The sequence below is a fragment of the Callorhinchus milii genome, unplaced genomic scaffold (genome assembly GCF_018977255.1).
Source record: "Callorhinchus milii isolate IMCB2004 unplaced genomic scaffold, IMCB_Cmil_1.0 Scaffold6, whole genome shotgun sequence".
Taxonomy (NCBI): domain Eukaryota; kingdom Metazoa; phylum Chordata; class Chondrichthyes; order Chimaeriformes; family Callorhinchidae; genus Callorhinchus; species Callorhinchus milii.
Genome location: NW_024704747.1, coordinates 15,691,677 through 15,705,592, shown reverse-complemented (window position 1 = coordinate 15,705,592; position 13,916 = coordinate 15,691,677).

Genomic DNA, 13,916 nt, shown 5'->3' with positions numbered 1-13,916 from the left:
TGTATTGTAGCTTTAAGACCATTAGCCTAAAACAGAAGGATTCATGCTGAATTTTGGAAAATTCTTCACTTCGCCCTGCATTTGGAAGCTGCATTTCTTTCTACGAACTATGAACAATATAAACAATTTCATGTTCTGAAAGGGTTAAGGAGCTGAGCTCTGAATGGCAAGTGCCAATGATAAGGCTACAGGGGGTTTGCAAATAAAACATCAATCTTTGGCTGTGGGGAAATTGTTTTGAAAAAAAAGTACACTTAACTACAAACTCTGTGATGGCTAAATACACGTTAATGGGCTGGAAGGGACCAATCTGATGATTAATAGCGTCATGTTAGTTTACAAGTCTGGCTTGAAATGCAGAGTTAAGTAGCACACATAGCCAAGGGCTAACAAAGTCCTGAGCAACCGCAAAGTAATTTAATGGCTACTATGTTGGCACCTTCCTTGTCAAGCTCTATGTCAGATGGCCTATGTTCTTTGTGGCCAGAACATGACATAAAATTGTTGTGTTTATGTTGATGTTTTGATTCCTATCATAGTTTGAGTGGCAACTGGCTTGCTGAGTGCCGTTCAATTTGGCTGTATTTCAAAGCTGGTATTGACTGGAGTACAAGTCATTAAGCGGTTGCTATTTGATATACTTTTGAGATACAAATCAGTTTACGTTTATGTAAAGCATATAAGTACTTTTTTAAAAAAATACTCGACTGCCACGTTTCACCCACAAAATATACAGACAATTCACTCTACAGTACATTCTGTGAAGCGCTTTGAGATGTCTCAATAACGTGATAAGACGATATATCAAATGCACAGATTATTATTATTATTATCTCAGGTACAGAGGCTGTAGACCTGGGATACATCTGTATTGATTGCAAGGAGGTGACCACAAAAACCTTGTGAAATATTGAAAATTGAAAGGAACATCCAAGCCTCAGTGATTCATGTGAGATGCCTTCTCTACCAAAAGTGCTGGGGATTGTTTTCATATTTTGCACAAAAATCTGTTTGAAACTTTTGCCTGCCTACAGTCAATACTTTTTTTAAATGTATTTTTCTTTTTTTCGCTTTTTTTTAAGCCTAAAAGCCAGGTGTTGAGTAATATTCTGCCCTTGTCTGCATTACACCAATAAATCACTTCCAGTCCCTAAACTGATTCATAATTTCCAATTTCTGTTTCAGGACTATATTGGTCCTGTTTATACAGGTTGTGGGATGCTTCAGTTTACATTGAGAGATACTTTGCCCACAAATTCACAGTCAATTCACTTTACAGTATATTCTGTGAAGCACTTTGAGACTCCTGGAAAATGTGAAAAGTGCTATATCAAATGCAAAGGTTATTATTTATTATTACTAACCTCCCAAGTCTAAAGGACGGTCTATTTGGCTGTCAAAGGAAAGAGCAGGATTCTGTACGTCAACTTCATACTTTCATCAAAGGGCGTCCCTGGGAAATGTTCCTGATTTCACTCCTTTACCTTTAGTTCCTAACTGTAACCTAGTTGCATCATGCAGCCACCATCTGGCAGGAGATTAGGGCAACCTGGTACCACTATTATTCATTAGAAGGTGGGTTTACTGCTGCAAAGTACTGTATTATGGATTGTAATTTTTATTTGAGCTTTCCACCATAATGAACTTCGCCATCTAGTGGTCAGGTTATAAAGTGTAACTCTCAATGCAAACTGGAATGACTCTAAACCTTGAATTTGGATCAGAACCAAGCTAACCACTGCCTCTCTTATGAATCAATGTCCACACTTACCAGCCACTAGCAACAGAGTGCAAAGTGAGAGAAGGACGGTCTGGAATCACATGAGAGAAGATGCAGGAAATGCCGAGACTGGGGAGGGGGGGGCGGTCTGGCAACACTTACTCCCTGATGTGTATTAATTGCACTTGAGTGTGGATTAACTGTGTTTAGTGTATTACCTACCAACGTAGTTTATACTATCTAAGAATAGTAAATTCAAAAGGAATACTGTCAGATTCGCATTCATGTATTAAACTCATGACAAAGCTTTGAACCTTGGATGATATGAGATGTCACTTGCCTGCTTCAAAATTCCACCTGTGTCTGTCTCCTTGTCTTGGAGCACTCCCCCACTTGTACATGTATTCTTGGATCTCTTAACTATTACTGACTTCAAGTGGTCAGGCTCTTGGCTGACTAATTTTGTTGTGATTTCTGTGGCTTCAGAGCTGGGACAGTGAGTAAAGTGTCTAGACTTCCTCATTGCCTTTCAGTCTGAACGTTTGTCTCTTCTCTTCGTGCTTTCGACACTGCTCTTGCTTTTAATTTTTAACCAGAAGTGAATCAGAATTTAAGTATCCATTAGCTGCTCACAAGCAATGCTGATAATGGATTGCAACAACAACTTGCATTTATAGAGTGCCCGTCACACTGGGTAGAGTCTCAAGAGCACAGAAATGAATTATATAATTCGTTGCTGACTTTGTGAGTCATCTTAATCGCAGGGATGCATTGTATTATTCATTAACATTAGCTATGGTATGTCCTATAATCAATGTGACATTAATCCACCAGTAGTTTGGGACACACCAGCTGAAGAGGGTTTCATACAAAATCATTCATTGTAAACAGTCAAGCCATAGACTTCACAATAGTTCGCCACACTCCATCTCCACTCTGATGGCTCCCTTGTTGCATTTCTATTGACACTTTTCCATTTGGGTCTAGTACACAATTGTTGATAAATCGTATACCCAAGAATGAGGGTTGCAAGTAGGAGGATTTTTAGATCTAGCTGGAGTTGTTCTATGCAAAAACAGTTATAAATTTAGAAGGTGTAAATAACCCTGGTTCATCAGTCTGACTCAGTGGTAGCACACTTGCCTCTGAGTCAGAAGATTGTGGGTTCACACCCCACATTGGGAATTAGAATCACATAGTCTAAACTGACACTCCAATGCAGTGCTAGGGTTGTGTTGTATTATCAGAGGTGCCTTCCTTCTGATGAGACATTAAACCAAGTCTGCCTGTCCTGGTGGACGTTAAAAGATCCCGTGGCACGATTTGAAAAGAGGAGGCAGTCTTCCCAGTGCTCTGACAAACAATCCCCCAAATAATATTGGTCATTCACTCCATGGCTGTTTGTGGGACATTGCTGTGCGCAACTGGCTGCCTACAAAATATATAGAGAAACCACTTTACAATAAATCCTGTGAAGTGCATTGACACATCTTGACGATATGATAAGGCACTATATCAAATACAAGGATTATTATTATTATTACAATTTTATTAGTAATGTATAACAGTGAAAAACCCTGACCCTGAATTGTGGCTCAGTTACAGTCTGCAGTCCTCTGGTTTGATGCGGAGTTACTATGTCTACTGTATCCCATCAGATGCTCAGTTCAGATGCACCATAGCTTACATGCAGAGTAAAGCTTTCTCTACTGTTTAACCTGCAAAGTAAAGTTTGACTGTTTTTGGGCAAGAGCTCTTAAATGCCATCAACTCCTCTATACTGTTCAGTCCCCCAGGTGTGTGCAGCACACACAATATGCATGATAATGGTCCCTTTGTATCCTTTCTTTTGAAAAAAACCCTCTTTAATTTGTTCCCTCCTGTCCGGAAAGTGGTGACTTGTACTAGGGTGCAGTTTTGCAGGTGTCAAGCGCATTCCAATATCTCATCCAAATGCCCATATGTAGGTGTCAGCTTGGCTCAGTTGGCAGCACTCTCACCTCTGATAGTTGTGGGTTCAAGCCCCAAATTGGGTCTTTGAGTTCATAGTCTAGGCTGACGCTCCAATACAATGCTGCGGGATCATTGCATTGTTGTCCTTCAGATGAGACGTTAAACTGACCTGACATAATTTGTCATTCACTTAATGGTTGTTTGTGGAACAACAACAACAAGATTCCATTTATTGAGCGCCTTTCACGTCGGGAGGACGTCCCAAGGCGCTGTACAGTTGGGTCAGGACCCGAGCCGGGGGGAAATGGTCAGGGTGAGGGGAGGGAAGGGAGGGAGCGAGGAGGGGGTGGCGAGTTGAGAGGGGAGCTGAAGGCACGGTCAAAGAGAAAGGTCTTGAGACCGGCCTTGAAGGAGGAAAGGGAGGAGGCGGCGAAGGCACTGGGGGATAGAGTTCCAGAGCCTAGGGGCTGAGAGGCTGAAGGCCCGGCCACCGATGGTAGGGCGGTTGGAGCGGGGGATGTGGAGCAGACCGGAGCCAGAGGAACGGAGGGTACGGGCGGGTAGGTAGGGGGATAGTAGGTCGGAGAGGTAGGAGGGAGCGAGGCCGAGAATGGCCTTGTAGGTGAGGGTGAGGATCTTGAATTCGATCCTCTGGGGGATGGGGAGCCAGTGGAGGCGAGCGAGGGTGTGAGTGATGTGGTCCTGAAGCCTGGTGCGGGACAGTACACGAGCTGCAGAGTTCTGAATGACCTGCAGCTTGTGGAGGGAGGTGCCGGGAAGGCCGGCGAGGAGAGAGTTCCCATAGTCCAGCCTTGAGGTGATAAAGGCGTGGACCAGAGTTTCAGCAGCGTGAGGGGTGAGGTAGTGCCGTAGTCTGGCGACATTCCGGAGGTGATGGAAGGCGGTGCCAGTTGTGGCGCGGATATGGGGGAGAAAGGACAGCTCAGGGTCGAACAGAACCCCGAGGTTCCTGACCGGCTTTGAGAGGTGGAGAGTGCAGCCTTGGATGCTGATGCTGTCAGCGCCTGAGGTGCGGAGGCGCTGACGCGAGCCAATCAGGAGGGCCTCAGTTTTGCGTACGTTGAGCTGGAGAAAGTTATCTCTCGTCCAGGACTCGATGTCGGACAGGCAGGCTGTCAGGACATCGGTGGTCGTGGAGTTGAGGGTAGAGGAGGAAAGGTAGAGTTGGGTGTCATCCGCATACATGTGGAAGTTAACCCCATGTCTGCGGATGATGTCACTAAGGGGGAGCATGTAGAGGGTGAAGAGGAGGGGACCGAGGACAGAGCCTTGAGGGACACTGCACGAGACAGTGTGGGGGCTGGGGGAAAAACCATTTGAGGAGATAAAGTGAAGACGGTGGGAGAGGTACGACCTAAACCACTCAAGGACAGGGCCTTGAAGGTTGAGGTGGGAGGACAAGCGGTGGAGGAGGATAGCATGGTCAACCGTATCGAATGCTGCCGATAGGTCGAGGAGGACGAGGAGGCAGAGGGAGCCCTGGTCACAGATGGTCAGGATGTCATTGGTGACCTTGACCAGGGCAGTTTCTGTGCTATGGGCAGCACGGAAACCCGATTGAAGGGGTTTGAATAGTGAATGGTTGGAGAGGAAAGAGCGCAGCTGGGAGGCGACAACTCGTTCCAGGACCTTGGATAGGAAGGGGAGGTTGGAGATGGGCCGGTAGCTTGAGAACGTTGCTGTACACAAATTGCCTGCTGTGTTCACCTACAAATACACACTCAGTGCATTGTACAGTAATTCATATCAAGTGCTTGGAGATTTCTGAATGGCACAATAAGACACTATATGAAATGCAGTAATTATTATACGTGGATTGAGGTAGTGATTGTTGACAGGGTATTTGACACATATAACAGAGTGTGATCCTGTTGAAACCTAATGTATGCGTATTATATAAAATATACACACAGATGGGATCAATGGATTGTGATAAGGAGCTGGAATCTTGAGGTATATTGTTACTCACTCATCCATGGGTCGTTGAGGGCACTTGCAGTGCCATTCCAATTCTTCATAGACATGTCTCGATGAAGGAGGGACATCATGTACCAGGAGCAGGTGATAGTAAGTCAATACTGTTTTGTTTCACTGTGAGTAAAGTACCGTTTTTGTGGAGTTTTGCAAAGGTTTTTATTTCCAAAGCCCCTGGGTGGGAGAAGAGATGGTGAATCTAAAGCCATATCAGAAATAAATAAAGAAAATCGCTGCTTTAAAGACCTTTTATTTGAATAGAAACATGATCCCAATTCTTGTTGAACTATTGCAGTGTTAGAATGATAAAAGAGCATATGAAGGTTGAAAGGGAGTCCAGAACAAACGATCATCTGAACATCTCTACAATGCACTGTAAATAACACTGTGAGGTATTGTGCAAAAAAGAAATAGAAAGAAAAACATCTCAAACTACAGTAATATTACAAAGATATTCTGAGTACAGTTCATTCCTTCCTCCCTCACTTTCCTATCTTCCTTTCTCAAAGATGATGCCTTCTCTTGGGATATGGATGCACAGACATCAGGGGCCCTCCAGTACTTTGCCCAAGTGACTGTTCTTCATGGTGTGACCCTAATTGGTGAGTTGTGGTAGCAATTTGATTGAAAGGAATCGAACCCGAGACCTGCCTGCCTTATGTAACTAAGTGGTGTGCCATGCATTGTATTCACCCAGTGAACCATTGGAGATTGCTCATGCAAATAATAATAATAATCCTTGCATTTGATATCTCCTTATCACATCATTGAGACATCTCAAAGCGCTTCACAGAATATATTGTAAAGTGGATTGACTGTGTATCTTGTGGGCGAAACGACTAAAAAAGTTCCCGCTATCCAACATGCACTGAATTGAGAGAGAAGTGAATCATCTCGGCAATGTGGAGCTCAATGGGAATGTTAGCAGCCGGCTAATTTACGCTGCACCAGCTGTAATGAAATAGACTTAGAGCTTCACAGATACAGCACCCTCAAATTGACTTTGATTGAAACCATTTGCTGTGGTGCTGATTTTTTTCTCTCTCTCTTTCTTACACCGAAGCGGTTTTCCTTTTAAAGATTTTAAAAACAGATTGCGATGGATACTTCCCTCTTGTGCCTTGCTGAAACGGGCCGCCCCCTTTTTATATTCTTGAAGCTGTTTAACCAAGCATGCACCTGCATCAAAGGAAGAAACCAGGGTCAACAAAGCACTCCAGCTGATGGTGAAACCACCCTGCCTAGATGTGGGTGCATCTGAGCAAGAGAGCGGTGCACTTTAACTTTTCTTCTGTTCTTCATATGGGTGTTGCATCAAAGGGAATATTAATATAATTGGAACGATGAGGCTATAAATAAGTGCTTTCTTCCCAAAGATTGCAAGATAAATAGAGAGGGTTCTTTAATGAGGCCTCCTTGATCACACCCAGTGCAGAGGTTTCAAGCTCCGGCTTTAATTATAGGTTTTTGTGCTCCTGATGAATCCGGCACTTTGTAATGTTTTGAAGTGTGTGTTTTAAATCAGTTTGGCTCTTTTGGCACTGTTCAGGCCTGTGTTGTTAATTAGTTCCTCGTCTTCCCTTCACTTTTGCATCTCGAGATGTTGTTTCTGCTCCTGTGGGTATCGGTAACTGGATTGCACTCACACCTGAGATTTACACCTTTCAAAACCTCGCTCGCTGGACTTCAGAAGTCCACTGGAAGCCGAGAGACAGAAAGAGCAGCTTATTAAAACTGTAGGGTTTTGAAACAATCTTTTGCTTCATTTTTCGTCACCAAGAACAGTAAAGGCTTTTAAATGTAGTTTTGTGTAAATCCCTATTTCCATACTGCCCTCAAAGGCATCAGCTTCAACGAGAGGTCTCGGACATTCCGTGCTTCTGTTCATTTCAAATGTTTTATTTTTACACTCTGACATACTTGTGGCAAAGTGCACTTCAGACATTAATTCTCTCTGCAAGCCGTGAATAGTTCTGTCCATTTGAGGTAATTTAGAGCTTGATGTTTGTCAGGTATTTACTGAGAGTTTGAAAAGACCACATCTGATTCACACTGAAATCTCGCTGACTCATCATACTCTTTATGTTGAGCTGGTTTCAGGTCACTCTGAAGTTTTGTTTGATGTTGACTTTTATTGGCAAAGTGCCTCTCCCCCACTCTCCTCCCTCTATGTTTGGGTGTTTTAATGAGGAGTTTCAATAGTCTCTTTCCTCCCCACCAATAGCCATGCTTAGAAGCTATTGTACTGGCCACACATAGCGATCGCCAGTGTTGACCTCCCAGGCTGTAACTTTTTTTGGGTCAGCTGGGTGTCTGACACGTGCAAAACTCATTGCCATGCTTAAGAGTATCCAAACCAAGCTGAGAATTCCATGCATCCCAGCTACACTTACAATTCCAGAGAGAGAGATTGTTGGAATGGAATGCACTCTCTCCTGGGAGGGATACATCCTGCTTACCTAATTCTGGAAACTATTAGGAGCAGGTTGGCAAGAACCAAAGCTTGGGGACCCCAGAAGGTGTGTTGGGGTAACTGCTGGAATCTAACCAGCCATAACCGCACAGCTTGCCATTGATATCGCTGTCTGACAAGCTTTCCCATTGCTTGTCAAACTAGGACCATCCTGCCATTAGGTTCTTTGGCTTGCAGTGTTAACAGGAGCTGAGTGGGATGACTCCCTGCCCCCAGTGACCGGTCTGCCCAGGTTATATCTTCAGACACTGTCTGCATGCAGCTTCTGCTCCACAATGTGGTGATGCAATGCCACCACTTGAATGTTTGCACCTAGTGTCCACAGCAGTAAGGATTGGGAGAATGGCTTAGACGGAGAGCAAAGGTCCCTCATCTGCTCCATCGATGGGTCTTTAGTCCAGGAGTACCTGTCTGTATGCCAATTCCTTTTTTTTCCAGCCACTATCCCTGAAGTTTATCCGAGTTAGACAGGGGATATTATGTTGGTTGATGTACTTTATACCACACCCACAAGAGTTAGTTTGACGCAGTTTTCATGTTAATTTGACTATAACCCATAGGCATTAATACCATTCTGTGAACCAACGACTTAAAGCTCCCCAGATGGTTTCTGAGATGGTTTCAGAAATGGAATCAATGCACTCTCTCAATTGCTATAATATCCTTCTTGTGGTGTGTATTTTGAAGAGCCTTTAAAATTGTTTCTAATGGCATGACACCTGAAATTTTTTTAATGTTCTTAAAGGGAAGGTTGAATAACCGGCTCTTGAGAACAACAAGTGAGGAAAGAATCTGAGTTTGATTGACGAGCAGGGCAAAACCTTAGGCAAGTTTCTTTATTCCAGACACCTCTGTTTACCTAGTAGCATGTAGGAAAATGGTTGTTAGTTGATTGGCGGATCACATTCCATCTTTTAATCATCCTTCAAAAGAAAATTGCTCATTCAATTCATGACTGTTTGTAGAATGCTGCTGTGCGTAATTGGCTGCTGTGTTTCGCCCACAAGTATACAGTCAATGCACTTTACAACATACCCTGCAAAGCAATTTGAGATGTCGCAATGACATCATAAGGGTTGAGTTATATCAAATGTAAGAATTATTATTATTATTGTAATTATTATAATTATTATTAACAAAGGGTGTTGTGTTCCTTTCGGAGATCTGCATGTGTGTTCAGTTGAACTGCACAGAGCTCTGCTTGGCCCCAGCTGATAGCGGGTGGAGTGAGACGTTCATTTATGGTTCTTTTCTCTGATCTCCATCTCAATGGCATTCAGCTCCTCCTCAGTGCTTAAGATCTCTGCCAACTATTTGTTGTCCTTAATGTACTTTTAAGCGGACTCTTTGACTTTTAAGAATCTCACTGTCAAATGCATCTTTGATGTTACACTTTCCTTTCTTACCAGCTTGCAATTTGCTATGTTTTACTGACCTTCTCATCTGCTTTTCATCGTCACTAACCCCTTTCTTGAGCAATTATCATTTTTAGTTTGAATTCAGAAATAATAATAATACTTTCATTTGATATAGCACCTTATCACGTTGTTGAGACATCCCAAAGCGTTTCACAGAATATATTGTGCAAAGTGAATTGACTGTATTTTGTGGGTGAAACGCAGCAGCCAATTGTACACAGCAGTGTCCCACAAACATGACCACATTTTTTTGGGTGGGAAGGGATTATTACCCGCAGAAAGCGATCTGCCAATTGACTAACAACCGGGTACCTACTTACTGCTAGGTAAACAAAGCCGTGTGGTGTAACAAAACTTGCCTAAGGTTTGCCCCACCCATGAATCAAACCCGGGTTTTCTCGTTTGTGAGATGAGTGCATAAATCACTATTCCACAGGACTCCAATTTAGCCCTGAATGATGGAATAAAAATCATTGGTCACGTTAAGGATCCTTTGAGAAATGAGGCTCAGTCCAGCGACTAGCTGATGAGGGCTCACAGTTCAAACCTACTTTTATTTCATCACCAATTAGCAATGCAATTGGGAATTTGAATCTGAAAGATATGGGGAAGCATCATCCCACTGCAGTAGTAGATGGGGTAAAGAAGAAAGAGCTCTACTCTGTGTCCAGCCTGAGCTCAGTGTTTGTACTAACACAAGGTGTTTAATTTTCCAGTGCCATAATCCTGATCCTGCGCTCTTCAGATGTCAAATGACCTACTAGTGACTCTTCTTGAGGAGGAGCTAAGGTGAGCTCCTTTGAGCTGAGCTGACAATGGAACGTCAGACGAGAATTAAATCTCTTGGTAGTCCGGAACCCAGGCTAATTCCGCAGATCTCTAGAGCACTGCTGACAGATTGGGGTTTGAGGATTTCTTCCTACTCAGTTCCTATTACCCCTGCAAGCCCAAACCCTAATACATCTGGACAAGCTACAGAAAGCTTGCTAAACAGTACTCTGAATGGCATGCTGTATTTCTTTTTTGGTGGTTAAACATTGGAGTCTCCAAGCATTGGCATTCACCAAACCACCTGTGTCTGATATTCTTTGTAATTCGGTAAGCAGAGTCCATCCCTCCAGGGAGAGTGTGCCCATTTAATTTCCAGACGCTCAATTTCCATGTGTAGGTGACTTTGATATGTGGAACTCTGTCTGGTTTTGATATTCTTAAGCATTCTGATGGGTTTCTGTGTGTGACAGATCAAAAATAATCCACCAGTATAATTAAATCCTATAGGAATTTCAGTAGATTTGTTTGGCATGTCCAATGGCTTTTAAATCCACATTTTCCTGTCTGGATTGTTTTCTGATGAACGTTGAAAGTGTCATGTAAAATGCTTTTAAATATTTGCCTTATATCTGTTAGATTAATTGGATTAACATTCTCTGTCGTGTTTTTTTTTAATCTTGGGCAATCTTACAACTCCCAACAGGGAATTTCCCAGGAATAGGCCATTCCTTAGGAAATTATATAAGGCACACTCTTGTTCCTCCTATCTTAAAAGGGCATGATCAAATCTACAAATATGATAGTGTAGTGGACAATATGGAATTAATCCTGATGTCTCACACACAATGCAATAGAATTACAATGCAATTCGCATTTATATAGTAACTTTCATGTTGGTATTGTCATTGAAGAACCAATACTCGGGAGAATGAAGTGATATCTTCATTGCAGTCAGAGTAGGTGGCCCTTTGTTGCATGCCTCCAGGTTGACTTCCTTTGCAGGCTGTCTGGATCTAGATTCCATGAGTGTTTTCAGACTCCTTTTACTCCCGGAGAACTTTGTTAAGGTCTGATCTTCCTTCACGGAATGTAACTTCACACAGAAAAGTACTTAACATAACTCTTGCAAAGAGTACTTCAGCTCATGCACTGAGACAATATGGGGGTGAATGGGGCTGATGTGGTTATTTTCTACCTTATGTGAATTTCCCTAGTTTAAACTTGTTCCACGAACAAGCATATTCAGTCTCAACAATTGAACATTTTTCATTTACACCTAAGGGTATTTAATACACAAGGAGCACACAGGAAATATGATAAATTATGGTTTAGCTCCCTTAGTAATTTTTCTCTTACATCTTACTGTTTATTGTTTCATGTGATATATTTGCAAAATGGTATATAATCCAATTTAATTTTTATAAAATATTGGTTAGGCCTCAGCTAGAGTATTGTGTACAGTTCTGAGCACCACACTTTAGGAAGGATGTCAAGGCATTGGAGAGGATGCAAAGGAGATTTACCAGGATGGTACCGGGAATGAGGGACTTCAGTTATCAGGAGAGCCTAGAGAAGCTAGGATTATTCTCCTTGCAGCAGAGGAGGTTAAGAGGAGACTTAATAGAAATTTTCAAAATTATGAGATGATTCGTCAGGGTGAACAAGGAGAAATTATTTCCAATGGGGGTGGGTTGGTAACCCGAGGACACCAATTTGTTAAAAGAAACAGAGGGAAGGTGAGGAGAAATGTTTTCACACAGTGAGTTGTTTGGATCTGGAATGCATTGCCTGAAAAGGCAGTGGAGACCGATTTGATAACAACTTTTAAGAGAGAAGTAGATAATTATTTGGGGAGGACAAGTTTGCAGGGCTATGGGGAGAGAGTGGGGGAGCGGGATTGATTTCGATAGCTCCTTTCAAAGAGCCGGCACAGACACAATGGGATGAATGGCCTCCTTCTAATTCTATGATTCTAATCGGTGTACGTGATGTTATTACAACATTCAGTTGCTGAAAATAAAATGACTGTTTGTGGGACATTGCTGTATGCAATTGGCTTCCACATTTTGCCCATATCCATAGTCAATCCACTTTACAGTATATCATGTGACATATAGCGCCTTACCACTTGATCATATGGTAAGGCACTATAGCAAATACAAGGATTATTATTCATAACATTGAAACTGCACCGAACCAAAGAGATTGTGAAACGCACCCCATATAATCATCTTGGAGCGAATGGGATGATGTCTTGTAGACAGATCTCCCAAGAGAGGTGATGGGGAATCTGAAGGAAGGCAAACATCATCTGTTGAGGTAATGCAGTTTAGAAGTTTTAATGCAGGAGACCACAAGATGCTGTTTTCATTGGAAGTGTCTGTCGTGGCCCCGACTTCAGGGGATACTTAGCTTGGCACAAGGTCTATCAGTTCATAGTACCTCTGTTCTCTGACTTTTATTACATCGCAAATTGGTGGAGTCATGGTATTTGTCCTGGATTGTTTCATCTCCTTCATCAGAACATGCACACCGGATCTGTTCCTGGCAAATGCTTGGCTCTGTAGATGGATGAGATAAATGACAATGATGAACTGTTGCAAAAGTTGCCATTCTGATCACATATTGTTCTCACTTGGTTAAGATATGTCTGTAATTATACACTCTCTTGCACATTAGGGCGATCTGCTTATGCCCAGGTCTTGGATAAAAAGGTCCTATTGAATTGGGTTTTGAAGATAAAACTTAGCAGCTGGAATGTTTCCTCACACATAGATGTTAAACCTTTCTTAGCCTGTGCTCCCAGAAAGCAAGACCACTGGAAATAGTCATAAAATTGTACTTCCAGATCAATGGGCCACACTTGTTGTATATTAAGTGTATAAGCTACGGCCTAAAAAAGTAGGAGTTTGCAGTGCCACTGCCAGTCTTCAGCTCACAGCCTATGCTGTGGGAAACCACAGTCTTTGTAATTGTGTCTGATTGACAATGCTGCCTTTTGATGATACAAAAAATTTGAATGGGAGGAGGTGAGGAAGGTAGTGGAAACTGTTACCAACATACCAGCAGACTTGGGAACTCATGAAGACACTGGTGCCAGTGTCTTGCACCAGCAACCAATGTGTTGAAGCAGTCAATGATCTGTACTTTGAGGGCAAATGTTCAGTGTAAATTGCTACAAAACTAAAGATGCTGAGCAAAGCCGATTGCATGTTTGGCAGCATTCATCCAGCATATGAAAGCACAGCAACTCGCTGCTGGCTACCAGCAATAAGTACAGCCCAGCTATTGGTCGGAGGCACAGCCTGCAGGATTGTCAATTCTGAAAACATGTCCTGCCTTAAAAATCTTGTCCGATTTCGAAGGTTTTTGTTTCTTATTCTTGCAGATGCTCACAATGGTGAGAATAGATTGCGATCCAAGCTGTGTGACCCTTGGTGAGGCACCACAGCTTTGTAACCTGGTTCAGTAAAACAGTGAGTCCTTGGGAAGAGTCCTGCCCTATGTATGAGAGGTGTGATAGTATTCCAGGGTTGAAGTGGTCAGCTATGGGGTAAAGATGTGGAGCTGTCTCAAGATTTAAGCA